The following is a 27,906-nucleotide window of genomic DNA, read 5'->3' on the forward strand; positions in this document are numbered from 1 at the left end:
TTTACATCTGTAAAGTGAGGGCCCGGATCAGAACCTATACTCCCATATCCTGTGGCTCCCTGATATGACTCAGGCCACAGAGGTGCCACAGTAGGCTGCTCCAAAAGAGAAGTAATCGTTCCCAGCTCCTTCCTCTGGTGCTCAGTCTGGGCTCCACTGACTTCTGGTAACACCAGTTCTTCCTCAGACGGGAAAAGCCTTTTCAAAATGCCTTTTCCCTTCTCCAGGCCCCAGCCCAGAAACCTCAGACAATAAAAGCCATTCCAGTCTTCTGTCATGATTCTCCTCAAACTTAATAAAAATTGATTCCTTGGGCCCTGGAAATAGGAAACTTAATTCTTCCTTGTCAGCACTGAGGTTCCATCTTAGATTTGTAGAGTCTGACCAGCACTGACAGGTCCAGCTGGAAGACCTAAGGTCCTTGGGCCTTGGTATGCACTCCAGAGGCAGATGAACCAAATGACCAGTGGGCCCAACCAGGACCCCAGGACCCCATGGAGCTGGGAGGCCTAGGCCCCTCTGATTAGAGGGATCTCAATTAGGACTGGCTCTTGATTGTCAACTCCAGTAAAAACCAGTCAAGTTGTAATGAAACCTCAAAGGAACAATCTTCATTGCATTCTGGGCTCAGGTGAACATGTTGTAAGACCCAGGAGTGCTGGGTTCTACCAATCTTCCCTATTATTGACAATGAAAGTCATGTTCTAAACTAGTAAAGAGCCCTGGTGGTACAGTGGTTAAAGCATTTGCTTGCTAACCGAAAGGTCGGCGATTCAAATCCACCAGCTGCTCTGCAGGAGAAAGACGAGGCAGCCTGCTTCCATAAAGACTTGCAGCCTTGTAGACTCTGTGGGGCAGTTCTACTCTGTCCTATAGGGTCACTATGAGTCAGAATCAAGTCAATGGCAGTGGGTTTAAGTGTTTGTTTTACATTCAACATTACCTGTACATTTAGTTTCATTCCCCATTTACTATGCCCAACCCTAACCCAGTCTCCTCCCTCCCTGCCCAGTAACCCTCCCCCTGTGCCCCTCATAGTTATGCACTTCTGTTTGCCCTGCATTTCCTCCATGTGAGTGTTGCCCCTCTGATGCCCCGTGATCTATCGCACTAAGGGATGTATTTTTATAGAATATGTGGATGTGTCACCCTGGGTTGAGTGGTCTGCATGTGCATCTTGTTAATTACTGAGCTGACAGCCAGCCCTTGGGAGTGAGTTTTATTCCAGGTGCAGAATGTATTTCAGGGCTGGTTTTGGTTTTTGGTCTATGCCAGGCACTACACTAAGTACTTTGGCTACATTAAGTCATATGATCATTTTTTTATTCAACAAAAAAATTAGTGCGGACCTACCATGTGTCAAAAATTGTGTGAGGCACTGAGATACACGTGAAGTCAAATGCTCATAGTTCCTGCCCCCACGGAGCAAGCAATCTAGTGTTACCATTCTCAAACGAAGGTGTGCATCCAATGAGAATCACCAGGTCTTAGCTCTGGACCACACCCTGAAATAGGAATCTTCATTGTTCTCAAGCATTCCATCTCTAGCTCACACTTTGAGAAATAATGGTCTCCTGCAATGGGAGACAGTTATTAATCTCTTCCTCATGTTACAGGTGAGGAAAGTGAGGTCCAGAGAGGCTAAGTAATATGCACCAGAACACATAGCACAGAAGGGGCCAAGCAGGGATGAAAGCCCTGCTCTGATTCCAGAGCCAAAGCTCTTAATCACTACACTACCCTGCTATCTCGAATCTTAGTCAAACAATTATAATTGTTTCTTACAGAGTAGCAAATCATTCCATTGCTGTATTATCTATACAACTACCTAAACATGTAGGGTAGGAAGTATTGCTATCATTCCATTTTATAGATGACAAAAATGGGGCTCAGAGAGTTTGAGCAACTTGGTCAAGGTCACATGACTAGCAGGCCCAAGAGCCAAGATTCAAGGTCAGGCCTATCCACCTACAAGGTTTGTGCTCTTTCCAAGACCCAGCTCTGCTTGTTCTGGAAGTTATTTTATAGAGATCAATAATATGGAATAGCAAAACCTGGAACAAGTCTTGAACAAAATGGAAAGACAAAAATGTAATATTCTGTTTAGGGGACAAGAGCACTTTTTCCTGTGGTTTCTGGGTGTGTGGATGGGGCAAAGAGCTCCTGAGTAGCCCATGCCTCATGGAGCCCAACCCACTGACTAGGCAATTCCATGCTGTGTGTACATATGCAGCCATATGGATGGATCTATGCTTGTCACCATACATGTATGCAGGCCATGTTCATATATGCATGTGCACACACAGTGTAAAGTCACCTTGTTGGTAGAAGGTCCTCCACCACCCCAACCTGCAGTCACCACAGGATTAAATAGACTTGGATGAAAAATGTTTTCCAATCAAAAGTGGTTTTAGCAGCCAGAGTACATGTGTAAAGGTCAGTTCCCCACTCGGGAAAATCAAGCGAGTGGAAGGAACAGAGGCCTCAGGACCTGGGAAAGGGCTGCCTAGAGGATGGCATTATGCATCTTTCTGAGCTGCCACTAGAGATGCAGCATCCAAGGGGCAGGCTGCCTAGATCCCAGAGGGGTTTCGTTTTGCACTCACATGACAAGTGCCTCTGCATGGAACACCAGATAGCCTGCAAAGAAGGTGGGTGTGGGGAGTGTCCATCATGTACTCCAGACAAGCCCAGAGCTAACATCGCTACAAGTCAGGACACCCTGGGGAAAGCTTCAGCAGCAGCAGGTTTGCCAACAAGCAGAACTAGGCTCCCTTCTCCCCAAGCCTTTGGCCAGGCTGCCACTGTGTGCTCCTTTCTAGGCATTTTTTCCTTACACTGAGAGCCCTGAGCATCTCCAAGAAGCCTTATAAGCCCCAAATGAGCCAGTTACTTGAGCAACATCTGGGCCACCTTATATTTGGGGGACAAGGTGCATAGGGAGGAGGCATAGCCACCTCCATTTGCCTCTGTGAACACTAGCTCCTCCAAGCTCCTATCAGCCCAGCCAGGACCTGAAAACCACCCAGTCCTCCTTTCTCCCACTCCTATAGCACCAGGTCCTGCTGCTTCTGCCTCTTTACTCCCTCCTACATCAGTCTACTTCCCTCTGTCCCACCACACCTACCCACACTCATGCATCCTGCTGATCTAGGCCCCATAGCATCATCTCTTGCCTGTATTATTCAGGTGCTTCTTCACTAGTCTCTAAGTGAGGCTCTCCCACTATTGGAGAATCTCAGAACCTATGATTCCATCTCTATACTTGTCCTACACAAATCCAACCTTGCCACTTCAATGCTTTAAATGACATGATGGTTCCCATTGCCCGCTGGATAAAGCCAAAATCTTGGCTTGACCTTCAGGGCTTTTCACAATCTAGGACCAGCCAAGCTGCCCGGCATTATTGACTGCCCAACCTCCCAAAAACTCTGACCTCTAGCCATACAGTCTGTTGCCCAAAGAGGCCATGGTATCTACTGTATCAGATAATCTGAATTATTTGTTCCCCAGTCTTCATCTCTCCATCTTACAAATTCCTGGAGAGCCTGGCACAGAGCAGACACTCAGCAAATTTGTAGGCTGGGTAGATAGATGGATGAACAGCTGGATCAGTGGGGGGTGGATGGATGGATGGATGGATGGGTGGATAATGAATGGATGAGTGGGTGGATGGATGAATGAAGAGTCTTTTCTTTGACTTGTCATTGTCATTTGATGCCCATAGTTCCCCTAGAAGCAGATAGCCAGACCATATTTTCAAAACACAAAAGCAGTTTTGCTTCAACTTTTAAACTGATTAATATAAAAGGCAGTGTCATGGTGGGTAGGCAGGAGTGGCATTCAAGCTCTGAAAAAACCTAACAAAAACCAAGCCAAACATGTTGCCATCAAGTTGATTCTAATGCACAGCATTAGGATAGAGTAGAACTGCCCCAGAGGGTTTCCAAGGCTGCGATCTTTATGGGGTGGTTGGCTGAACACTTTAACCACTGTGCAATCAGGGCTCCATGAAAACACCTAGGGCTCTGTGAATCTGAGCAAGTTGTTGAATCTCTTTGAGCTCTAGTTTCCTCCCTGCCTCAAGGTCAGTGTCAGGATCAGATGAAGCCTGGATGGGAAGGAGCTTTGGAAGCTGTGAAGTGCTGTGCATCTGCCCTGCCAACATGGTGAGTCCAAATGTGCAGCTCAGAAATCTATAGGTTTGGAGCTAAAAGGTGGGAGTGGGTAAGGAAAGTGAGCATTTACAAAGAGTTCAAGAGTTAGGAAAACTGGTTCAAATCCCAGTTAGGCCACAAGATATGTGACCTTGGGCAGGTCACTCACTGCTTGAATGTTTCCTTAACTGACAGATGGGAATAATAACACCTATACCTGGAGCTGTTGTCAGGATGGAATGAGAAAATATATAGAAGTATTTAGTCCTGTGTCTGACACTTAGTAGGTGTACAATAAATGATATCTACTGCTGTCAGAATGAGGTCCTAATGTGTAGGCCCTTTGGCCAGGACCCAGATCCTCTTGCCTCTCCAGCTCTAGGCAAGACAATGCTTTCATGAAGGCTGGAGTAAAGGGAGGAAGAAGGAACAGCCACAGAGGAGCTTCTGGCCTACCTTGGGCAATGTCAGGCTCAGACAAGGCCCCAGACAGTAAGTGCTACAAGGAGCATTCAAATCCATCTACAGAAATTGAGCCCCAGGGACAGGGTACTGGGATGGCCCTTCTCAGCAGGTGCTGCTTTGCTGAGGGGTCCAGGGCTCCTCCCCAGCCTCCATCCGTGCCCATAGCTTAGGCTTCTGCAAAGGTGCCAGGCATCCACCCCCTCCACAAACAAAGGAAGTCAACTCCTGCAGCTTGGGGTTTCATGAAGCCACTTTCCTTGGAGAGCTGAGACAAAGCTGCTCCAGACAACACAAAGACCTACTGGTCCAAGCTATTAGGCCCCTGCCCCATGGTGCCCCATGGTGTCATACACCCCCTGTAACCCATCCTCCACACTACAACCCAGGTGAGTATATAAATACAGAACCGATCCTATCCCCCCCTCCGCCTATAATCCCTTCACTGGTGCTTCCCTATTGCCTTCCTGAGAATGTCCAAATTCCTTGGCATGGCATTCAAGGCCCTTTACAACCTGTTCAGCTCTCATCCTGCCCCACATGCTTCATCTACTATTTATGGAATATGCCAAGTTCCTTCATGTCTGCAGCATTCACATGTGTTCTCCCCTCTGCTTGGAATGCCTAAGTCACTCACAAGGAGGTGACTGAGCGAGGACTACACATCCATTGGGTAGAAGGGCTTGGGGATTCCAGAACAGCCCTGCCCTATCTTGCTGACATACCAAGACACACCTTTCCATTTCTCACTTTCAGATGCTCTGACTGTGCCTCGTTATAAACTGCTCTGTGTCACAGTGAGTCCCTGGTTGACGGTTACTGAAAAAGCCAATGTAGGCTGCAATCTACACCTCTGAAGGTTTGAACAGCTCGGCTGCAAATGGGACCACAGGCTGACATTCTAGTCAGCCTTCTTCTAACGCTCAGTAATTTGCACTGCGTGACACACCCTAATGGGACTGCAGGAGGCAGGAGCCCAGAATAGAGAGGCAGATGTTGTCATCCCAGGTATAAGAAACTACCACACCTATACCCAGAGCTAAGGCAAAACTACTGCATCCATGACAAAGCCCTACTTGTCCAAGCTAGTCTCCTCATCCTGCCACTCTGCTCACAGAAACCTCTCTGCAGCCTTTATTCACTCCCTCTGATACCTGGGACTCCTGGGGCCCCTGGGCCAGGGGCCTCCCCTTTTGCCACAGGAAGGGCCTCTAAAGGCCTCTCGGTGATTTGCAGAGAACCATCATTCCTCTCCATTGGTAAACAAGTTTTAATCACAGTAAGGCTTAGGCACAGAAAAGTAAACCCCTGCCCAATTTTCACTCTTCCAAGCTTGAGAAACTCTACTTTTGCATGCTAAAAATTTGTTTTCCAAGGCAGTTTCTGTGAATTCAATAACTATATCTCTATGCTGAGAGCAGAAGATTCGACACAAATACAAGTCTTTTGCTGATCAAGACAGATGTGGTCCTGGTGGAAAATGGATGCTTCATCCTACTCTCACACATCCCAATGTGCTTCATATTAGTTGTAGCAAAAGCCTACTACTTAGAATTCCCAAATTATGGCTGGGAAAATGGCTATCCAGAAAAAAAGTCTCTTCTTCCCAGTCTCCCTTAAAGCCAGGTGTGCCCATGTGATAATACTCTGGACCATAGAATGTGCATTTTCCAAGAACTGTCCTTAAAGGGAAGGAATGTAACCTTCTCTTCCCTCCTTCTTCCTGCTGGCTGGAATACACACATAACAGCAGGAGCTGCCATCTTGGACCACAAAGTGAAAGGCTCGTGTGGAAGGAGGACAAAGCAGCAAGCTCAAAGCAGCCCAGGCCCATGATGCTGGAGTTGCCAGATGAGCCGTAGACTGCTTAACTCCAGACTTCTTGAATGGGAGAGAGAAATACATTACTATCTCACTACATTGCTGTTATGTTGGGCTTTCTGTCACTCGCTCTTGATGGCAGCCATTAGCCACGTGTGGCTATTAGCACTTGAAATGTAGCTAGTACAACCTATGAACTGAATTTTTAATTTCACTTAATTTAAATAATAGCCACATGTGACTAGTGGCTACCATCTTGACAGTGCAGGTTTAGAAGGAGAGTCAGACATTAAGCAAATAGTCATCCTGGTGTAGGTTTAATTTTCATTAGAGTAAGTGCCATGGACAGGAAGGACAATAAGGATGTATAATGGGGGAAGTTAACGTTTCCTGAGGATGAAGGAACATTTCTCCAAAGAGGTCACATTTTAATTGGTGGTCTAAATATTTACATAAAAGCAAAACTCAGCACAGAAAAAAGAGGAAGGGAAAAAAAAAAAAAAAAACGCCCAAAAGGAAACACACAAAAAACATTTTTCAATAGCTTTATAATGAGTTCATTTTATTTATATAAAGAAAAATAAACTTAACCTTAAGTAGGTCAGCACAACACTATATATTTCTCTCTGAGGAAAAATAAACTAAATAAAGTTGCTGTCTATTGATATTTGGGGCAAACCTGATTTTTCTTCTTATGCAACAGAGGTCTGTCAGAGAGCAAAGTGTTCTTCACCCCATCCTGAGGAGAAAAGGATAAACTGGTTAAGGATCGCTGCCTTAGCCTATTCTCATCAAGCCGCACACCTTTCTTTCCATCATGAGAGCTTCTGGGCTGTGGCCATCACTGTGGCCATGAAGCAGAAATGGATTCTTATGGCCCAGAAATTCCAAGAACTTTGACATCTTTAGGCTTCCTTAGAATTAAAGGGTCTGTGGCCTTGAGGGGTGGCCACTACAGTTCACTCCCCTGGCGAGGATAAAGCCTTTGGAAGCCTTTGGAAGAGCTGGTGGTTACAGTTGCTGTGAGAGTCAACCAGGGCAAGGGAGAAGTTATTGCTTAAAAGGTACAGATTTTCTGTTTGGGACAGTGATGGTTGCACACATTGTGAACATGCTCAATGCCACTGAGTTGTATATTTAAAAATGGTTAAAATGTCAAATGTTATACTACATAAGTTTTACCATGTTGTTGTAGTTGTTGTTACATGCCATTGAGTCAGACCCGACTTATAGCGACCCCTCCTTGGGTTTCTGAGGCAGTATCACTACAGAAGTAGATTGCCCAACCTTCCTTCCGAGGAGTGGCTGGTGGGTTTGAACCGCCAGCCTTCTGGTTAGCAGTCAAGTGCCTTAGGCACTACACTACCAGAGCTCCTATATTTTACCATAGTGAAAAAGAAAAAAAAAAAAAAAAATGGGGGTGGGGAGGTATATTTATGTTTCCATCTTCTCAAAGAGACCAGGAACTTCCTGAGGGCCTGGTTTGATTCATCCCAGCATCCTCAATGCCCGGCACAGGGGATGACAGAAAGTACCATGAGTAAATGGCTATTGAGTGAATGAACAATACGGTGGTATAGTGTCCATCTCCACCCCAGCCTCCTATTGGTGGTGAGACCTTGGGAAAATTCCTTAACGTCAGCTCACCAAAACCAAAAAAAAAAAGACCAACCCACTGTCATGAGGTCGAATTTGACTCATAGTGACCCCCACTGTGTTTCCATGGCTGTAAATCTTTACAGAAGCACTTTGCCTCATCTTCCTCCTGTGGAGCAGCTGATGGGTTTGGACCACTGAGCTTCTGGGTTAGCAGCCAAATGTCTTACTCAATATGCCACCAGCTCACAGTTGGGATTAAATACAAAAAGTACTTTAAGCCCATCCTAGACCCTGACTCACAGTAAGGGGACTTATTATGGACAGAGCTGGAAAGAGATGAAAAATTCCCAGAGATCCTTCACTCTAACTTAATGAATTTGCCTTTGGCCAGAGGCTGGACCCAACATCCTAACTTCCACATGATTCTGCAGGTCTTTCTCAGGAAAGCCTAGAGTGTCCTTTATTAAATAACCAGGTACCAGCCTCACATCCTCCCTCCCTCAAAGACAGGGCCCCTAATGCCCCACCCACATTCCTGAGTCATTCCAGACTGAGATCAGGAGTTTGCCAGGGGCCACAGCTTCCCAACAAGGGGCTTTCAGGACAGACAGGCTGCTGTGGGTATCATTAGCCAGGACAACACCAGGGCTCTAGGGTTTAAGCCCCAGCTAGCGTTCTGTGTTTTGCCTACTTGTATTAGTTTAGTCTAGATCAGCACTTCTCCCTCTGTTGACCCAGAACCAACATCTGCATCACCTGTGGAATATGTATGTTAAACATACATATTCTGGGTCCTCCTCCACACTTCCTGAACCAGAAACTCTCTGGTTGGGGCCCACCAATATGCATTTTAACAAGCCCTCAAAATGATTCTGATGAATGCTCAAGTTTTGCCTAAGTCCTGGTTGCTCATCAAGCCACTTCCCGTCCCCAGATCAAGGTCTTCCTCCTATGCCTCAGCCAGGGCTGGGCACTGTGGTACTGAGCTGACTGACCTCTTGCCTGTTGCCCAGATTTCAAGCTGACCACAGTGTCCTTTGCCTTCCTGATTGAGCTTTGTTGCTGTTGTTACCCAAAAAAACCCATTTCCGTCAAGTCAGATCCAACTCATAGCGACCCCTCCTTGCGTTTCTGAGGCAGTATCACTACAGAAGTAGATTGCCCAACCTTCCTTCCGAGGAGTGGTTGGTGGGTTTGAACCACCAGCCTTCTGGTTAGCAGTCAAATGCTTTAGGTACTATGCCACCAGAGCTCCCGTTGCCATTGTTAGCTGCCCTCAAATTGGTCCTTTACTCATGGTGGTCCCTTGAGTTACAGAATAGAATGGGTCCATAGGGTTTTCTTGGCTGTTCTCTTTACAGAAGCAGATCAGTAGGCCTGCCTTCCATGGAACTGCTGGGTGGGTTTGAACCACCACGTTAGCTTAGCAACGGACTGCAAACCATTTATGCCAGCCAGGCTCCTCCTGACTGAGCACCCAAGGCCAACCATTACTGGAATTAGGACACTACCCAGCCAGCAGAGGGTCCCTCAAAAGTCCATCTCTGAGACCTGGCCTTGTCCAAGGGCATGGACAGAACCACAGCCTCCATCACTCCTTCCTTGTCTGTACCTCCAGAGAATCTCACAGGCCATTAGGAGCCCAAGATCCAAATCCCCCCTCTGCTCAAAGGGGCCGGGAAGGATAGCTGAAGGATGGGAAATGCCTTTGAAAGCTCACTGGAAAGATAAATAGGAGAGAACTATGGGAAGATTCAAAGCAAAAAGGAGAAATGGAGAGAAGGCTAATGAACACCAAACTCCCCTCCCCAACCCCACCATCCCATATACCCAACAGGAGGCTCTGCTAACCAGCTGCCCCCTCCTGAGTTCTTCTAAGAAGTCTTCCTTTTAAGTTAGACTTTCTGCTGAGCTGCAATCGCCCGCTGCCGGGTGCCAAGGTCGCCTGCCATGTCCCTGATTGCAAGTCCGCAAATGTGGCCCAGAAATCCATTTAACGCCTAGAAAATGCATGAGCACATCCCTAAGGGAGCCCTGGAGAATTTGCAGCACAAGACTGGAGCCACTTCCCGGCTCTGCCTGTCTGATACTTTTGTAATTATACATTGATTATCATCTTCCCTCTGCACTGTTGGCCTCTGCTCAGCACTTCATAACTACAAAAGTCTTTGCCAGTTACAGGCTGGTGAAATCCATCTTCTGGTGAGCGATGCTTCCTCCCCGACACTACACCTTTGGCTGACACTGCTGCTTCTTCCCATCTGAGCTCAGGTTAATCTCCCTGCCCAGGTCATACCTCAACTGTAAAAATCTATACACTGTTGTAACAGCAAGATCTCTGGAGCTGAGGGGTGTGGTCTGGGCAGCACTTCCCCTTATTCTTGCCCCATGCCTTTCCCCAGTGGGTTCCATCCTCTTTGGCCTACTCAACCCCATGGTACCATCCTAAGTGCCCACTCAACCCTGTCTCCTATTGAAGAGCAGCTGGATTCTGGCAGAATAAATGCATGATTATCATGAGGAGATGTGGGCCTGGGGTGGGGTAGGGGGGGAGCCCATAGCCAGGGAGTCAATGGCAATCCATGATAAACTCAGGATAAAACTGCTCTATAGGGTTTGCCTGGCTGTAATCTCTATGGAAGAAGATCACCAGGCTTTTCTTCTGTTGCACTGCTGGGTGGGTTTGAACTCCCAGTCTTTAGGTTAGAGGTCGAGCACAAACTGCTTGTGCCGCCTAGGAACCTGGGCCACAGAGAAACGTGGGTTATTAGTGGTGAGCAGGAAGCACAGGCAGGCAGCCTCAGGGCCGCCGTGGTCCGAAGTATCTCAGGGGAATACTTGTAAACTGTGTATCCAAAGTATTTTCCTTGCATCTTGTACAATCTGCTGTGAGCAAATGTTATATGAAAAACAACAGGGAAAGAAACTTCAGGGGTCAATTTGGGACATGCTGGCAGTTAATTAGAATTTCTTACTATAAGATGTCTTAGAACCTTTAGTGTGGTTAATGCATTTAGGTTCCCAAACACATCTCTACTTCCACAGAACTCTACTTCATGGAGCCAGGCATGAAACTAGCGTTTTGTGGAACATGCTTGGGGAACTGCTATTCTCACTCAGCCACTGTGTCAGAAGTGTGGTTAACACACATCTGCCTCTCTCCTAAACACCCTGTATATGGAAGGTATTAAAGGGAGAGGCAAGAATAGCCATAGGGCCCTGTCTCCAGTGATATTTGAGCCAGTGATCCCCTAGCAGAGGGGTGGCCTTGGGCTGAGGCAGAAAGCAGGGAGGGGTAACAACTGGGGGCTGGTCCTGAGCAGAACCTGGATCGTCAGGAAATGGATCACCTTTGAACCTACTCTTGCAGGCACCTTTCTGGGCACTTCAAAATCCTTGTCTCATTAATCCCTACCAACCACCCAAACCAAAAACTCCTTTGTCATCAAGTCAGTTCTGCCTCATGGTAACCCATGTGTGTCAGAATACAACCATGCTCCATAGGGTTTAAAAGGCTGATTTTTTTCAGAAGTGTGCTGTCAGGCCCTTCTGCGGAGACACCTCTGAGTGGAAATGAACCTCCAGCTGAGTAGCGAGCACATTAACTGTTTACACCACCCAGATACTCCACCTACAACCCAGCGAAGTATATATTATTATTGCCACTTCACAGATGAGAAAACCAAAACTTAAAGAGGGTAAGAAACTCAGGACCATCAGGATTTGAACTCCAGAATTCTGAGTCATGAGTCTTGCTAAGGATCCCCAAAGGGACCCCTGGCTGGGGATACTGGAGGCTGCCCAAGGAAGGACAATGGGCGGAGGTGACGGATTACACCCCCTCTCCCCACCCCTGCACAGTATTACCACCACTATCAAGATGCCAGGAGCCTAGCCCCTCTCTGGCAGCCAGCAAAGTGCCACAACCAAAGAACCAAACCCACTGCCATCAAGTCAATTCCGACTCATAGTGACCCTAAAGGACAGAGTAGAACTGCCCCAACAGGGTTTCCAAGACTGTAAATCTTTGTGAAAGCAGACTGCTTCATCTTTCTCTTGCAGAGCAGCTGGTGGGTTCGAACTGCCAACCTTTCCATTAGCAGCTAAATACCTTCACCACTGCAGCACCAGAGCTCCTTTGCAAACTGCAGGGGGCCCCTTATATCAGGAGATCTAACTTGTGAGCATTTTCCTGACATGGTATAAACATTTATACCAGGAACAGGGTTCTTATCTTCCCCAACCCCAGATTAATACATGCTTCAGTGCTTAAAGGAGCCAGACTACGATAGCATCTCCTGGGACTGGGCATGTGTCAGCATGTGTGAAGCTAAAACATCAGCCCAGGGCCTATCTCCCATGGCAAAACTTGCCTTGGCTCTGGTTTCTGACTTGAACCTGCTGTTTGTTTTGGGGAAATCCAATTATGCTCTGCAAAGTAATTCCCTGAACCCTATAATTTCCAACAGATTTAGTCCCATGACTGGCAAAGATATCCACAGCAGCTTCTGCACCTCTGAACACATTCAGACAGACATTTCCCAACCCTCCCAGGGGCCATGGAGTCTTACAGGAAGAGAGAGAGAGAGAAATGGAAAGAGAACAGTTTTGGTGCAGGAGCAGAAAACACACACTCCATCTGAAATCATCGGACCAGGAGAGCTGCTAAGCAGTATCAAAGACAGGCAGCCATTGGCTACAGTTGTTCCATCTGTCCACAAACATTTATTGAGCACCCACAAGGTTCTCTGGTCAACACAATGTAACTGTCTCGTGAGGATTTTTATTTACTAGTGAGTGGAACTGAGCTAATTTTTGTGAGCATCAACTACAACTCACAGTGTTACATCACTTAATATTTATAATAGTGATATGAGGTGGGCAATATGATCCCCATTTTCTAGAGGGGAAGCAGAAGCTCTGGGAAGTTAAATTACTTATAAATGATCATATAGCCATGCCAAACCATCACCTGGAGCCAGCCTCTTTCCTCCTCACCATGATGTTTTTCTGGTGGGCTTTTAAAGATTTAAGTCCTAGACAGCCTCTTATGGGATAATTTCCCTTATCAGATTCATGTTTCAGACAGATCCTGCTTTAGCTAGTGACGATGGCATCTGGGGCATGGTGGGGGTCCTAACAGGCTGTCAGGGGGCCAGGGCTCCCCATGTACTTGTACTAGTTTGGCTATCCCTATGTTGTGCCGGGAGCTGGAAGCCATAGTATTGTAAAACCTCACTGCTAAACACTGAACAATCACGAGCAAGACGAGAACTTTCTTCCCTGCCCTGTCTAAAACACAAGCTTCTCCCTTCTCATCCTGTAATGCCTAAGGCATTTGACTGTTAACCAGAAGGCTGGTGGTTCAAACCCATCAGCCACTCCTCAGAAGAAAGATTGGGCAATCTACTCCCATAGTGATACCGCCTTGGAAACCCAAGGAGGGGTTGCTATGAGTTGGATCCAACTTGACGGCAGTGAGTTTGGGTTGTTTTTTTTGTTTGGTTGTTTTAAATCACTGTTGTTGTTGTTGTTGTTATGTGCCGTCGAGTCGGCCCCAACTCATAGCGACCCCTCCTTGGGTTTCCGAGGCAGTATCACTAAGGAAGTAGGATTGCCCAACCTTCCTTCCGAGGAGTGGCTGGTGGGTTTGAACCGTCAGCCTTCTGGTTAGCAGGCAAGTGACTTAGCCACTATGCTAATCACTACATGATATTATCACTTATATATACCTATGTTTGAGGAGCTCTGGTGGCGTAGTGCCTAAAGCATTTGACTGCTAACCAGAAGGCTGGCAGTTCAAACCCCCCAGCCACTCCTCAGAAAGAAGGTTGGGCAATCTACTTCCGTAGTGATACCGCCTCGGCAACCCAAGGAAGGGTCGTTATGAGTCGGATCCAACTCCACAGCAGTGCGTTGCACTATCCCTATGTTTACTTCTTTATAATCTTTCACCATTACTGAAACAAAAGCTCCATTGTCACACCCATTCACAAAGTGTCCCCAGTGCTACACATGCTAACATACAAAAGGCTCTCTGCAGCTATTTGTTGGATGAATAAATGGACAGAGGACCAAGGTGGCCAATGAAGATGTAAGAAGGCACTTGGCTACCTAAATGAGGCACATCTCCTGCCTTGGATCAATTCAAGACACTGTGAGAACTTGGTGGGAAGTGACCTTACCAGTGGTTCTGAACGAGTCATGGAGAACAACAGAGAAATTGAGAGACTGGCACCAAGCTCCTGCAGCTTCAGTTCTCAAAAAGAGTAAAGAAGTAGATTGTAGACTACAGGTCTGTGTGGTGGTGCCCATGGGAGATATTACATGGATGACACAAGGGGTGGTTTGAGCACCAGGAGTCCACATGGCCCACCAAAGACACATCCTGTCAAACACCTCATTTCCTTTACAATAAATAGAACAGCAAAGCAATGGCCCAGCTTCCCTCAGTCAGAGATTACTCAGATCAAAAGACAAGCCCCACGCTATGAGGGAACAGCCTGGTTAGGAAAGGCATCTCTACTGGCCAAGTGGACTCTTCTCCAAAGAATTCTAGCATGTAAAGGTAAAGAGATTGAGGTCTGGGAGGATGCAGAGCAGGATCATACAGACATGAATCTGGTTTGTTTTCTCTCTTTTCCTTATAGCCCTATAACCAAGATTAGATATAAACCAACACCAAAAATAAACAGGCTGGTCAACTCAAGGATGAAGCCAATCAATCACATGGATTTGAAGGTACTTAAGAGTCATCAAGGAGCACTGGTGGCACAATGGTTATAGTACGTGACTGCTAACCAGACAATTGGTAGCTCAACTCCACCTGCCACTCCATGGGAGAAAGACATGGCAGTCTACATCTGTAAAGATTTACAGCCTTGGAAACCCTATGGGACCATTCTACTCTGCCCTATAGGGCTGCTATGAGTAGGAATCTACTTGATGGCAGTGGGTTTGGTTAAGTGGTCACCTCGTTAAAAACACTTTAAGTTCGAAGGTGGAAATGGGGATCCAGAGAAGGGAATGACATTAGTTACTCAAAGACATACAGTAAGATGGAAGCAGTGATGAACTCAGGGTTCCTGCCATTATGCAAATGGCCTAGGTGTAAGGAACAAAGGTGAAACTCCATTGTGTGGTAAAGGAGCCAGCCATCAAGTAAGGCCATGCATTTTGAACATTGTACAATTCTAGAGGATGTCATTCCCACTGCATTTCACCCCTAGAATTATATAATACACAGCCTAGATCCCATACATCGCACCCCTGACAGTTGCTTGGAGTGCCATCTATAAACCAAAACAAAAAACAAAAAAACCCCACTGCCGTTGAGTCAGTTCCATCTCATAGCAGCCCATAGGACAGAGTAGAATTGCCCCTTAGGGTTTCCAAGTCTGTAAATCTTTACAGAAGTAGACTGTCACATCTTCCTCCCATGGAGAAGCTGGTGGGCTCGAACCACCAACCTTGTGGTTTGCAGCCAAATGCTGTAACTGCTACATAATAGAGACTGCAAAAACATCACTAGAATAAGTCAGCAATACATGTCAGTTAACTCATTTTTCCATGGGCAACTATGGAATATGGGTAATTGGCAAAAGGTGAGTCAGACTCACTTCTGCACAAGATAATGCCCTTGAATAGAAAATCTAAATACAAAAATCAGACTTTTCACTGGCTCTAGCTTACTACCTCTGTTGAGTATTTTTGCAATTTGCATGGGCAAGGTGCCCCATGTGCTCAACATTCGTTGCATGGGCCATGCCACCAACATTGTGTGATGCCAGCTGCCAGCAGTTAGAACTTGGCAGTGACAGTAAACTGAAATTCTGAAGAGTGAAGCAGAACATGGTACTAGTTGTAGGGAATAAATATTTTATGATGTGTTCATGTGAGCTATCAGTATTCTTAGCGAGTATTAGTGGCTCACACTATCCAGTTATGAGTGACAGAAAAATGTGCAGTAAACTTCCCAAAGAAGTTCAAATGTAATGTTCAGTGCATGTTATAGCCTAAAGAACATAAAGAAAAAGGTATACAGATTTTATTACTAGAAAATTCATTTCTCCCTGTCCCTAAGAAATAAACGTTGAACAAATATTTCAAGAGTATTAGATAGAAGAGGTACCACATCACTGCTCTGCCCAGAAGGCCTATGCATCTCAGTAAATCTCTGGTGCCAGACCTTGTGTCTTTCCCAGACAGCCCCAGGACATTGGCACTGGAGGGCCCTTAGAGATTGTCCAGTCGAACTACTTTCACGTTGTTTCAAGGAACTCCAAGATGACCCAGAGGCACCTCCGGATCTCTGCAAATAAGACAGTCTCTGAGCCTCACCTACCTCTAACCAGAAAGATTACCATTTTATGTTTTGTTTTGGAGCTCTGTGTGAGATTTCACTTGAACAAAGTTTTGTGGGTATTTTTCCTTTTTGCTTTTGTTTTGCTTGTTTGTTTACTTGTTTTGCTTGTAAATGAAAATTTTATTGCATCTAAAAGTACATCAAGCAAAATGTGTTCTTATCAGTCAACCAGCTTTCTGTAGTGTGGAAAGCTGAACCATTTCATTTAGCATTGGTTGCTTCTTTCAATCTTAAAAGTCATTTCTGTCTTGTTTTTCTCTCCTTTTGAACTTTTCAAGACTAATGCTCCTAAAAAGTATACAGTTTGTTACATGAGTCTCATTTAATTTTCGTTTTGAATCTTAATAGAGTTTATTTTGGGGGGGGCAGTTTTAGGTGTACACAAAAGTTGGACAGGAAGTACAGAGTTCCCATTTACCTTCTCCCCCTCACATTATCTCTCCTACGGATATCCTGCATTCCCGTAGTACATTTCACAACTGATGGAACCAACACTGACATATTATTATTAACTAAAGTCTACTACTGTTCACAGCATGGACCCAATAGCCAGAAAGCTTAGATTCAACTCTTGTCTCTGCACTTACTAGCTGTGTGACTGGGAAAATTACTGAACTGTCCTGTGTCCATTTCCTCATCTGAAAAAGGGGCTAATAACAGTACCTACTTCATGTGGTTTTTGTGAAGATCAAATGAACCAATCCTAGTGCAACACATGGTAATCACTCAGGAACTGTGAGCTGCTGTTATTACTGTTTTGCACCGTCACAATTTAGAAGGGGACTGGGACCCAGAGCAACAAAGTGACACGTCCAAGACTGCCCAGATTAGAGCCCAGGTCCCTTACCTCCCAGAGCAAGGGCCACTCATGTCACACAGCTGGCTCCAATTACCACCTACCACCAAGAAGATGATTCAATGCACCTGGTGATCACAGCTGGTCTTTGCATATCCACTGAGTCTGACACTCCCCCACTTGAAGTAGAAGCTGATCATTTGTCAAACTCAACTGAAGAATGAACTCAGCTGTGAGTGTTTTTGAGCTCCTTGAAATGGCCCCAAAGTGGGACTGGATGATTGAAACTGAAGACTGCAGAGGCAGGGGTGGGTGGATACAGACCTCACCACCCTGGCCTGACTAGTGCCCACCAACAGCCCCCAGTCCCCACCTTTCTGGACATACTTCCCACACAGGTGCACTCATGCTGCCCCAATTGTTTATCAAATACTAGATTTCTTTCCTATATGGCAATGTTTCTGAAACGGAGATGAATCTTACAATCAATGTGTACTTTTAATGTGGGAGTGTTTCTTCTTTTTTTTTTTTATTTTTCTTTCTGAAAAACTTATTAAATCAATGATGAGTCATACAATTGAAGGTATGTTAAAACAGAGAAAAGGCAGTCCTGCCTTGTAACAGATATGGAGCCCCTGGGCGGTGCAAACAGCTACGGGCTTGGCTGCTAACGGAAAGGTTGGAAGTTTGCGTCCTCCCACAGGAGCCTCACAAGAAAGGCCTGGCAATGTACATCCAAAAAATTCGCCACTGAAAACGCTGGGGAGCATAGTTCTATCTGACACACAGGGAGGGGGCGTTCCCATGAGGTGGAGTTGATTTGATGCCAACTGTTTTTGTTTTTTTTTTTGTCTTTTTTTGTAACAGATATACTGGGACCCTCAATTTTCTCTAAAAAAAGAAAAGTGAGGAAAGAAGAGCTAAATCCTACTGTTGAATGCTTTCAAATGCACCACCTTTTGTACTTCATGGATGTCCAGGGTGTCAGGCAGGATGAAGCCTGGCTCTGGGCTCGGCACCTGGCCCCTTGTTCTCTGTGGGTGGGGTCTTGGTGTGCCTGCTGTTTGCCCCAGGCCTGAGGTAGCAGGGGCAGGACTGGGCCTGCCTCAGGTCGGGAGCCATGCAGCATTTGCCACCCTCCTCCACACATATTAGAGATGGAAAGTCCAGCCCCGAGTTTCCTGGCCTGGAGCCCCAACAGCCACAGGGCTAGGCTAGGCTATGCCTCTTCTGACAAACTGCTGGATTGATCCAGCTGCACTTGCCAGGAAAGCATGAAACACCTCTTTCTAGAGGTGAGAAAGCAAGGTGGCAATGGTTCCTGCCGCCTGCTCCGCCTTGTCAAAGAGGGTGGACAACTCACCTCAAGACTGATACCCAAAGGGAAATCACCACTTGAACTGCAGAAAGAGTGGTTACTCCCCCACGCCTTACCTGTCCTGCTGGTCAAAAACAGCACCTTCCTCTCCTCTGTAATGGAATGGCCTCCTTACCTTGCCAGAGAGGCCATTAGGCATGGTGATTAAACTACAGCTTGCCTGAGTTTGAATCCCAACTTGACCACTTACTTAACTATGTCATCTCCAGCCCAAAATTTAGCCTGTTTGTGCCTCTGCTTTCTTCGGAACATAGAGGTGACAATAAAAGTACCTCTCTCACAGGGTTGTTATGAGGATTGAATGAGTTAATAGATGTAAAATGCTAGGAATTTGGCCTAGTACACAGCAAGTCCAACTCAAGTGTTAATTTGAAGATTTGTCTGTTTGCCTGGTAAACTATCATTCAGCCTTTGAAAATCCAACCTAATGATCACCTTCAAGAAGTCTTCTCTGACCACTCCCTACCCTCACTCTTCCCTCTGGCTGCCTCTATTCCTAGCCCATACGTGTAGGGTGGTGGAGGGTGCATGAATCTATCCACCTGTTGTTTGTAGTACCTAAGGCATTTGACTGCTAACCAGAAGTCTAGTGGTTCAAACCCACCAGCCACTCCTTGGAAGGAATCTACTTCCGTAGTGATACCACCTCGGAAGCCCAAGGAGGGGTCGCTATTGGTCAGATCCGACTGACGGCAGCGAGGGTTTTTTTTTTTTTCTTGGGTATTAAATTGCCTGTTATTTCCCTTGTTAGAGGGGGCACTTTATAAAGATAGGAACTGAGTCTTGGTCATTTCTGTGCCTCCAGCACTTAGAACAGGACCTGGAACCAAGAACATCCCAATGAATATTTATAGCATGGAGCAAAATGGAACGCAACAGAATGGAATGGAATGCAATGGAACAAAATTCATTGTACAAGATCTTTTTAAATCACAATAGTGACATTTGCTCAAGGCAGATTCAGGAGAAACATAGTCTCAATCTGGAAGACAATTCACCAATGGTGCCCAGTAGGTATCTCTGAGTGGAAGAAGCAGGTTTCCCTGGGGACATCAGACCTGTTCAAGCCCTCCGGGTTCCACCTATGGTTGAAACCTCCTCCAGAACCACCAGGGGACTCATTTGGAAATGGCTCTGCCACACAACACAGCTCTTGATTCCTCTCCACTGGCTGCCATGGGCTCCATATCAGACAAGGTGGTCCAAGAACCAGAGGCCAGCTCCCACATTAAACACTGACCCTACCCAAACCATAGCTATGCTTGCCTTGCCCACCCTAGAAGAGCAGAATGTGCCTGTTTTCTTGGGCTCTCGGACCCAATCAAGTCTCCAGGGGATAGAATGGCTAAAATTCCTGCCAGACCTTTCCTGAGGAACCTCTTGCTGGGGTCTCCTTGCTGGGAGAAAGGTGCTGACGGCATAACATGCCACAGCTCTGCCACTGGGGAGTTGACAAAGCTTACAGCTTAGCTGCCCAAGGGTCCTGTCCTGTGGAGGCCCTTTGCTTGACACTTCTGCCACAGAAAACTCATTTTATTTAACCTTTCTTTCCGTTTTGGCATTTTAACGAAAAAGTCACTTAAGGCCTGCAGTGAAAAATACATTTCACTAGAACAATGCATAACCCAAATACCATTTGCCTTCTCTTATCAATTCCTGGCCCATTTATCATCTTTATTAAAAATCCATGAAGAAACAGCTGCCTCAGAAACTGCTGGGTGCCTCTTTCAGGGGAAGTGAGAAGGGAAGAGAAGGAACAGAGAAGGGCAACCTGGACTCCATATGTACATGGCCATCTGCTCTTTATAGCAGCCCTGAGAAAGCCTTTCTCTGCCTTTCACCACAGCCCCATCCAGGCATCTCCATATTCTGGGACTGAAAATCAATACTTTTCTCCAGTGGACTTTGTAGGGAAAGGAAGAGATTGAGAATCACATAGCTCTGCCTCCACATCCCTGCACTGCCATTATAAGCCAAGTGACCTGCACCAAGTTACTTAAGCTTTCGGATGCTCAGTTTCCCCATCTGCAAGATGGGTGTAACAATACCTACTTCACAGGATTGTGATGAGGATTAAATGAGAAAGCAAATGTGAAAATACCTAGCAGAGTCCGGCAAAAAAAAACAGATGTTCAATAAATGTTAGTACCTTCATTAATTCATCCCAAATGTACATAGTGAAAGGAAGCCTTTTTGGTCCAGCTTGGCAGCAGAAGAGTGAGTTGGGGGTATGATAAACTTTGGCATAGAACTCTGCCCAAGGATCTCCCCCAAAGTCTTCCAAAGGCCATGGGAGCAATTTCTCTAGGGAAACAAGGTGCTGTCTCCTGAAATCCTGGGCTAAAGAGTCAGTTTGGAACAAGCTCTTTGGAAAGAGGAGATCAAGACAGGTCAGGAAATGGATAATAACAACAGTCACCAGTTGTCATCACCTGTCATCCCCACCACAAATCTACAGAGAGGATGGGTATTATTGTTACCTCTATATCCAGATGAGGAAACTATGGCTCATAGGGTCATACAATGAACACATGGCAGGGCAAGACTCTACCCAGGTCATCTGAGTACCTCCATAGACCATATGCTTAGCCCCTTCTCTTAATAAAGATAGGAGGTCACTGCTCTAGATGCTAGGTCTTCTAGAAGGCAGAACTGAGGTCTCAGGAATTTCCCTGGCAACACAACCACCACCACTGCCAAACTGGCCTCCATCTTTCATCAATAGCACTCTGTTGGACTCTGCAAATAGCAAGGTAACTTGATAGATGAGCAAGGTATGTATTATTAATTATGAAATCCCATGGGGAAGAAGGAGCAATCACTTATTTGTTGTTGTTGTTAGCTGACATCGAGTCAGCCCCTGATTCATGGTGGTCCCATACACAACAGAACAGAACCAAACACTGCCCACTCCTGTGCATCCCTGAGACTGGCTGCAGACCAGTCCATTGTAATCCATAAGGTTTTCACTGGATGATTTTCAGGAGTAGATTGGCAAACCTGTCTTCCTCATCCATATTAGTGTGGAAGCTCCTCTGAAACCCATTCAGCATCATAACAACACACAAACCACCATGACAAACAGGTGGTGGCTGTGCATGAGGCGCACTGGCCAGGAACTGAACCAGAGTCTGCAGCATGGAAAACTAGAGTTCTACCACTAAACCACCAGTGACGGAATCTTGTTGTTGTTGTTGGGTGCCCTCAAGTGGATTCTGACTCCTAGAGCCACACCTTTAATCCCCATTTTACTCTTGAGCACCTGGAGGTTGAGAGAGGCTATTTAACTTAGGTTACATAGAAAAGTCACAAAACAAAACCACAACTCCAGCCTGCCTGGCTTGGAGCCCAGGCTTTTCTTTACTTTGCCCCATCTGAGACTTAGTTTACATCCTCTGCAGTCCTCAGGTTCACAAATGGAGACATGCAGGAACCACCAGAGTTTCCTCTGGGTGCTGTTCTCTCTCTGTCTTCTAGAATTTGCCATATTTTGCCTGATGTTTCCTATTTCAACCTCCCCCCTGCAAAGATAACTTCACTCAGCCCAGAAGCTGCCTCCCTGGTTCCCAACCCACCCTGCAGAGGTGCCCCTGGGGAGGAAAGTTTTCAGGGGAACTGTCCAGCTGCCTCTCAGGTCCAAAATAGTCCCCCTCAAGCAGGTATGTGGCCAGGTGCCTTGTGCCTCCCTGAGCCTGGGGATTTGGCTCTTTCTGACTTTGCGTACACAGTAGCATCAGTACAGCCTTCACTCTATCCTTTCCGGAAGCTTTGTTCCAGCAGTCTAAATAAGGCTCCTGTGTAGAATAGCAGCCAAGGGCTAGAAGACAGGGTCTGCTGCCTTTAACTGTAGAACACAGAAGACTGCCTCAGGACAGCTTCCAGCTGCAAGTTCCACCATGAAGGGGCTCCAAGAAATTTCCAACTTGCGAATTTGAACATTTTAGATGGAAAGGATTCAAACACTCAGATTCAACTGACATTTACAGAGTGTGCTCTATGTACAGGCAGGAGACTAGGCACACTTGTATGTATCATCTTATTTGACTATCACTCCATCCCCACTGCACAAATGAAGAAACCGAGGCTGAGTATTTACCTAACGTATTGGAGCTGAGGGTCACACGGCTAGTAAATAGGATTGAAACCCTGGCCTTCTGATGCCAAGTCTAACACTCTGTCCACCACCCAGTACTGCCTCCCCCCAACACCAAAATTTTGTGGAAACTATTCTGAGAAATCAAAACAGCTCTTTTCTATCCAGAACTATAAATATCCAGAGACAGGGAGATGAGATGAGAAAACACATCTTTCCCAGGATTTGGGAACAAATTCTTGCAATGTTCCCAAAAGCATTTCAAGTACTGAAAGCAAGCAACTGTCAGTGAAAATAAATAAATAAATAAGAAAGAAGAAAAAGAATATAGAAGATAAAGAACTATGCTGATCTAACACTGGAAGCATTATGGCTGTTGTTGTTGTTGTTGTTATGTGCCCTTGAGTCAGACCCGACTCATAGCGACTCCTCCTTGGGTTTCCGAGGCAGTATCACTATGGAAGTAGATTGCCCAACCTTCCTTCCGATAAGTGGCTGGTGAGTTTGAACCGCCAGCCTTCTGGTTAGCAGTCAAGTGCCTTAGGCACTACGCTACCATGACTGTAACAATACCTAAAAGCCAGCAAAGATCTACTAGATGCTGACAACTAGTGAGGCACCATACTAAACATCTATTATTTTGTTTAACCCTTACAGTAGCCCCATGAGGTAAGGACTGGCATTAACCCCATTTGACAGATGGAGAAACCAAAGCACAGAGAGGTAAAATAACTTGCCCAAGGTCTGAGACCTTGTGAATGGCAGGGCTGGGATTTAAATCCAAGATGGCACCAAAGCCTCGGTTGGGAACTACTGAGATGTGCTGCCTTCAGCTGAACAGCCTGCTCAAGAGACAGCATACCTGACTGTCTATGAGACCCTGTTTGCATCCTGAGGAACCAGACATATGCTGGGAGTCTACATTCTGCTTTCAGCTCCAGATGGGAATCCAAATCCAGCCCTGAATTCCCAAAGGATCTCAGCCCAGAAGGATCTCAGACAAGCACTTGGAGGAGTGTAACCAGAGTAAATAAATGACAGCACCACTACTTGAGATCCCTTGGGCCTTCTCTTCCGCGTTTCCCTTCTTTTCTTCCCCACGGCCCTAAGCATTTCCTCTACCTTGTTGGAGGTTTGGGAGATTCATTTACTACTCAAAATGCAAACCTGAAAACTGTCAGTGCTCATCAGAGAGGTAGCAGCGTAGGCAGTTCCTATTTCCAAAACAAATTGGTTGGTAATCAGGTTGTCTGGGATTCAATGCCAATTTTTCTATGAAAACCATGCTAATTCAGGGAGATGCCTGCAGCTGGCCAGCCCACACAGCACACTTAACCAGAATGTCCTCAGCCAACATTTACTCTATTCTACACTGTCCAATATGGTAGCCATAAGCCACACTTGGCTATTTAAATTTAAGTACCAGTTAATTAAAATTAAACAAAATTTAAAATGTGGTGCCCAGTCACACTAGCCACGTTTCAAGTGCTCGTAGTCATGGGTGGTGACTAGATGCCCTACTGAACAGATCAGTGGAGACCATTTCCATTATTGCAGAAAGTTCTACTAGACAACCCTGAACTAGACCCTACCCCAAAGTTCAACATGTATAAGGCAATAAATTCCTTCAGAGGTTAAACTTGGGGTCCCAGGAACACACCACTCCTCCTGAGGGAAGTCATAGTAGACCGTGGTGGAAGGCGGAGGTGGTGGATTTTGGTCTGGACACCAGCTCTGACACTTCCTAACTATGAGACTCTGAATTAAATGAGGCCCATTTAACACTGTGCCTCAGTTTGCTCTCTGGGGCATGGGGATAATGCCCTCTTCCCAGGTGTCTTAGTTACCAAGTGTTGCTATAATAGAAATACCACAAGTGGGTGGCTTTAAAGAACAGAAATGTATTTGTTCTCACAATTCAGGCAGCTAGAAGTCCAAATTCAGGGCGTGACTCTAAGGGGAAGTCTTTCTCTTCTATTGACTCTGAGAGAAGATCTATTACAGCTTCTATTACAGCACTAGCTGTCAGTAACCGTTGTCATTCCTGAGCCTGTGGATGCATCTGTCTTTGTTGTCTGTCTTCTTCTGCTCCCTGTGTGTGTGTCTGTCTGTTCTGCTCTTTTTATAACTTAAAAGGATTAGGTATAGGACCCACCCTACTCTGGTAGGCCTTAGTAACATAATAAAAGAAAAACTCTCTTTCCAAACAGGATCACATCCACAGGAGCAGAGGCCAGGAGTTCAACACATATTTTGAAGGGGCAACAGTCAAACCATAACACCAGATATCTATGAAGATCAAGTGAGATGATGCCTGAAATGCTCGCTCTATCAGCTGCTAACACTACGTGTCACATAACAATGGCTCACAATCCAACTCTAAGCAATCACTGGTGACTGCCATAGTCTGGGGCAGAGATAGTGAAGGACTGAAACGCAACTCATGGCTGCAGAAGAGCAGTGGGGGGAGGGAGGATGCTGGTAGTCTTGTGGCCTCAGTCTGCTGCTCTCCTCACGTCTTCTCTCATCATTTGGATCTCTCCATTAGATTAATCTAGGGCTACCTCTAAATCAACAATCATAGGGTTAAGCATTGCAATTTCAGGCACTGGGAAAGGAAGAAGGAGGAAGAATGGAAGAGCAAAAGCCCTACAGTGTGGCCCTAGGAAGAGAGAACCCCTTAAGCCATTAAGGAATCTATTCATTGATTCAACAATGACCAAACATACTAGAACCTTATATTAGGTACCAAGGAGACAACGATAAATAAGATACGATCTCTGCCCTCAACCAAATTTCCACAAGCTAGTGGGTGAGACCAACAGAAAATAAACCAACGCACTAGTGTGGTAAGTGCTATGATATTGGAAAATCCAATGAGTCTCAGGAGCTTAGACAATGAGATGTCTTGGAAATAGGAAGCGAGAAAGGTTTGGAAGACTTCCAAAAGATGGTGCTTGCACTAAATCTTGAAAGACAAAGTGTAGAGAGGTGTTCCAGGGAAAGGGAAATACAGATATGAGGCATGAATACTTCACGACATTATATCAAGCAGTTCCACAGAGCTCGAGGCTTACAAGGAAGTGATGGTAGATATGGGTGGAGAAAGCCAGCCATGAAGGCTTTTGGTGCCTGTTGTCATTTACATGTAAATAATGTTCATAAGTAAGGCATTGTTTATACATTTTTTTTAATTAAAAACTTCTGAAAAGTATGATCCGTGACTGAATCCTGGCTTACAAAAATGCTAATGCGTGATTGACAAACTTTTTCTTAAAGGACCAGATAGTAAAATATTTTAAGCTTTGTAAGATTCTCTCTTTGCAAGTCTTTCTCCCAACTACTCAACTACTCTCAACTGCTTTCCCTTTCAACTACTGAACTCTGCTGTTGTAGCATAAAAACAGCCACAGACAATATGTAAACAAATGAGTGTAGCTGTGGTCCAACATAACTTTATTTACGAAAACAGGTGGCAGGCAGGATTTGGCTTCCATAGACAACTCCTGCTATAAAGAACATTCTTGGGACCAACAGGAAATATTAATAAGATCTGTAGACAAAGAAAAAAAAATGTATAACCCACTGCAGTCAAACTGGTTCTAATGACTCGACGGCACATAACAACAACAACAACAACAACTACAAAAAAACAAACCAAGCTCACTGTCACCAAGTCAATTCTGACTCATAGCAAACCCCATTGGGTTTCTGAGGCTGTAAATCTTTATGGAAGCAGATGACCCTATCTTCCTTCTGTGGAGCAGCTGGTGGGTTTGAACCACTGACCTTCCTGTTAGTAGCCAAATGCCTTATCAACTATGCCACCAGAGTTCCTTTCAGGAACCCTATAACCAAAAACCAAACCCACTGCCATTGAGTTGATTCCAACTCACGGCAACCCCATTGGGTTTGCAAGGATGTAAATCTTTATGGAAGTAACTGCCTCATCTTCCTCCCATGGAGCCCCTGGTGGGTTTGAACTGCCGACCTTATGGTTAGCAGCCAAATACTTTGCCCACTACACCACCAGAGTACCTTAGGAGCCCTATGTTGTTGTTGTTATGTGCCATCGAGTCGGCCCCGACTCATAGCGACCCCTCCCTGGGTTTCTGAGGCAGTATCACTATGGAAGTAGATTGCCCAACCTTCCTTCCGAGGAGTGGCTGGTGGGTTTGAACCGCCAGCCCTCTGGTTAGCAGTCAAGTGCCTTAGGCACTATGCTACCAGAGCTCCTTAGGAGCCCCTATAGGACAGAGAAAAACTACCCCATAGGGTTTGCAAGGCTGTAAATCTTTACTGAAGCAGACTGCCACATTTTTCTCCCACAGAACAGCTACTGGGTTTGGATCACTGGTATTTCAATTAGCCCCCAAGCACTTGACCACTGTGCCACCAGGACTCCTTCTGTAGATAACAGTGCTGTGTTAATATTAATTTTCCTGAGTGTTTTTAAGTATACTGTAGTTATGCAGAACAATTTCCTTACTCTTAGGAGATACATGCTAAAGTGTTTAGGAAGCATAATATCTGTGACTGATTCTCAATTAGTTCAAGGAAATAAGTATATACAGAAAAAGAAATAAAGCAACTGTGGCAAAATGTTAACTATGGTGAATCAAGGTAAAGTTCACTGTACAAACCTTGCAACTTCTCAATAAAGCTGAATTTTTCCAAAATAAGAAGTTTGGAAACGGCTTCCTTGCCACTGTGTGGCTCTTCCTGGGGCAGGAAGCATTTGGCCTCAGTCTAGGTTCAACCAAACGAACTAAGAGAGAAGTGAGGGGAGTAGTTTGGGCTTAGGAATTAAAGCATGTAAAACTGCTTTAATTAGTTGTCTGTCAGTTCCACCATGCGTCTGTCAGTTTGTCACACTGTGACGGCTTGCATATTGCTGTGATGCTAGAAGCTATACCACCAGTATTTCAAATACCAGCAGACTCACCAACTGTGGACAGATTTCAGTGGAGCTTCTAGATAAAGACAGATTAGGAAGAAGAACCTGGTGATGTACTTCTAAAAAAATTGGTCAGTGGAAACGTTATGAATAACACTAGGACACTGATACAGTGCTGGAAGATGATTCCTCAGGTTGGAAGGCAGTCAAAATACAACTAAGGAAGGGCTGCCTCCTCAAAGTAGAGTCTACCTTAAGGACAGGGATGGAGGAAAGCTTTTGAGAACTACTTTTGCTGATGTGGCATGACTCAAAATGAGAGGAAACAGCTGCAAATG

General features: G+C 45.6%; 1 protein-coding gene across 1 annotated transcript in view; it reads right to left on the minus strand.

The window, feature by feature from the left end:
* Positions 1-27,906, minus strand: part of GALNT18 (polypeptide N-acetylgalactosaminyltransferase 18) — a 440,243-nt gene that overhangs the window by 345,427 nt on the left and 66,910 nt on the right. The window lies entirely within an intron of this gene.

The sequence above is a fragment of the Orycteropus afer genome, unplaced genomic scaffold, assembly GCF_000298275.1.
Source record: "Orycteropus afer afer isolate SDZICR_OR568_19922 unplaced genomic scaffold, OryAfe1.0 scaffold00014, whole genome shotgun sequence".
In the NCBI taxonomy this organism is placed as follows: Eukaryota; Metazoa; Chordata; class Mammalia; order Tubulidentata; family Orycteropodidae; genus Orycteropus; species Orycteropus afer.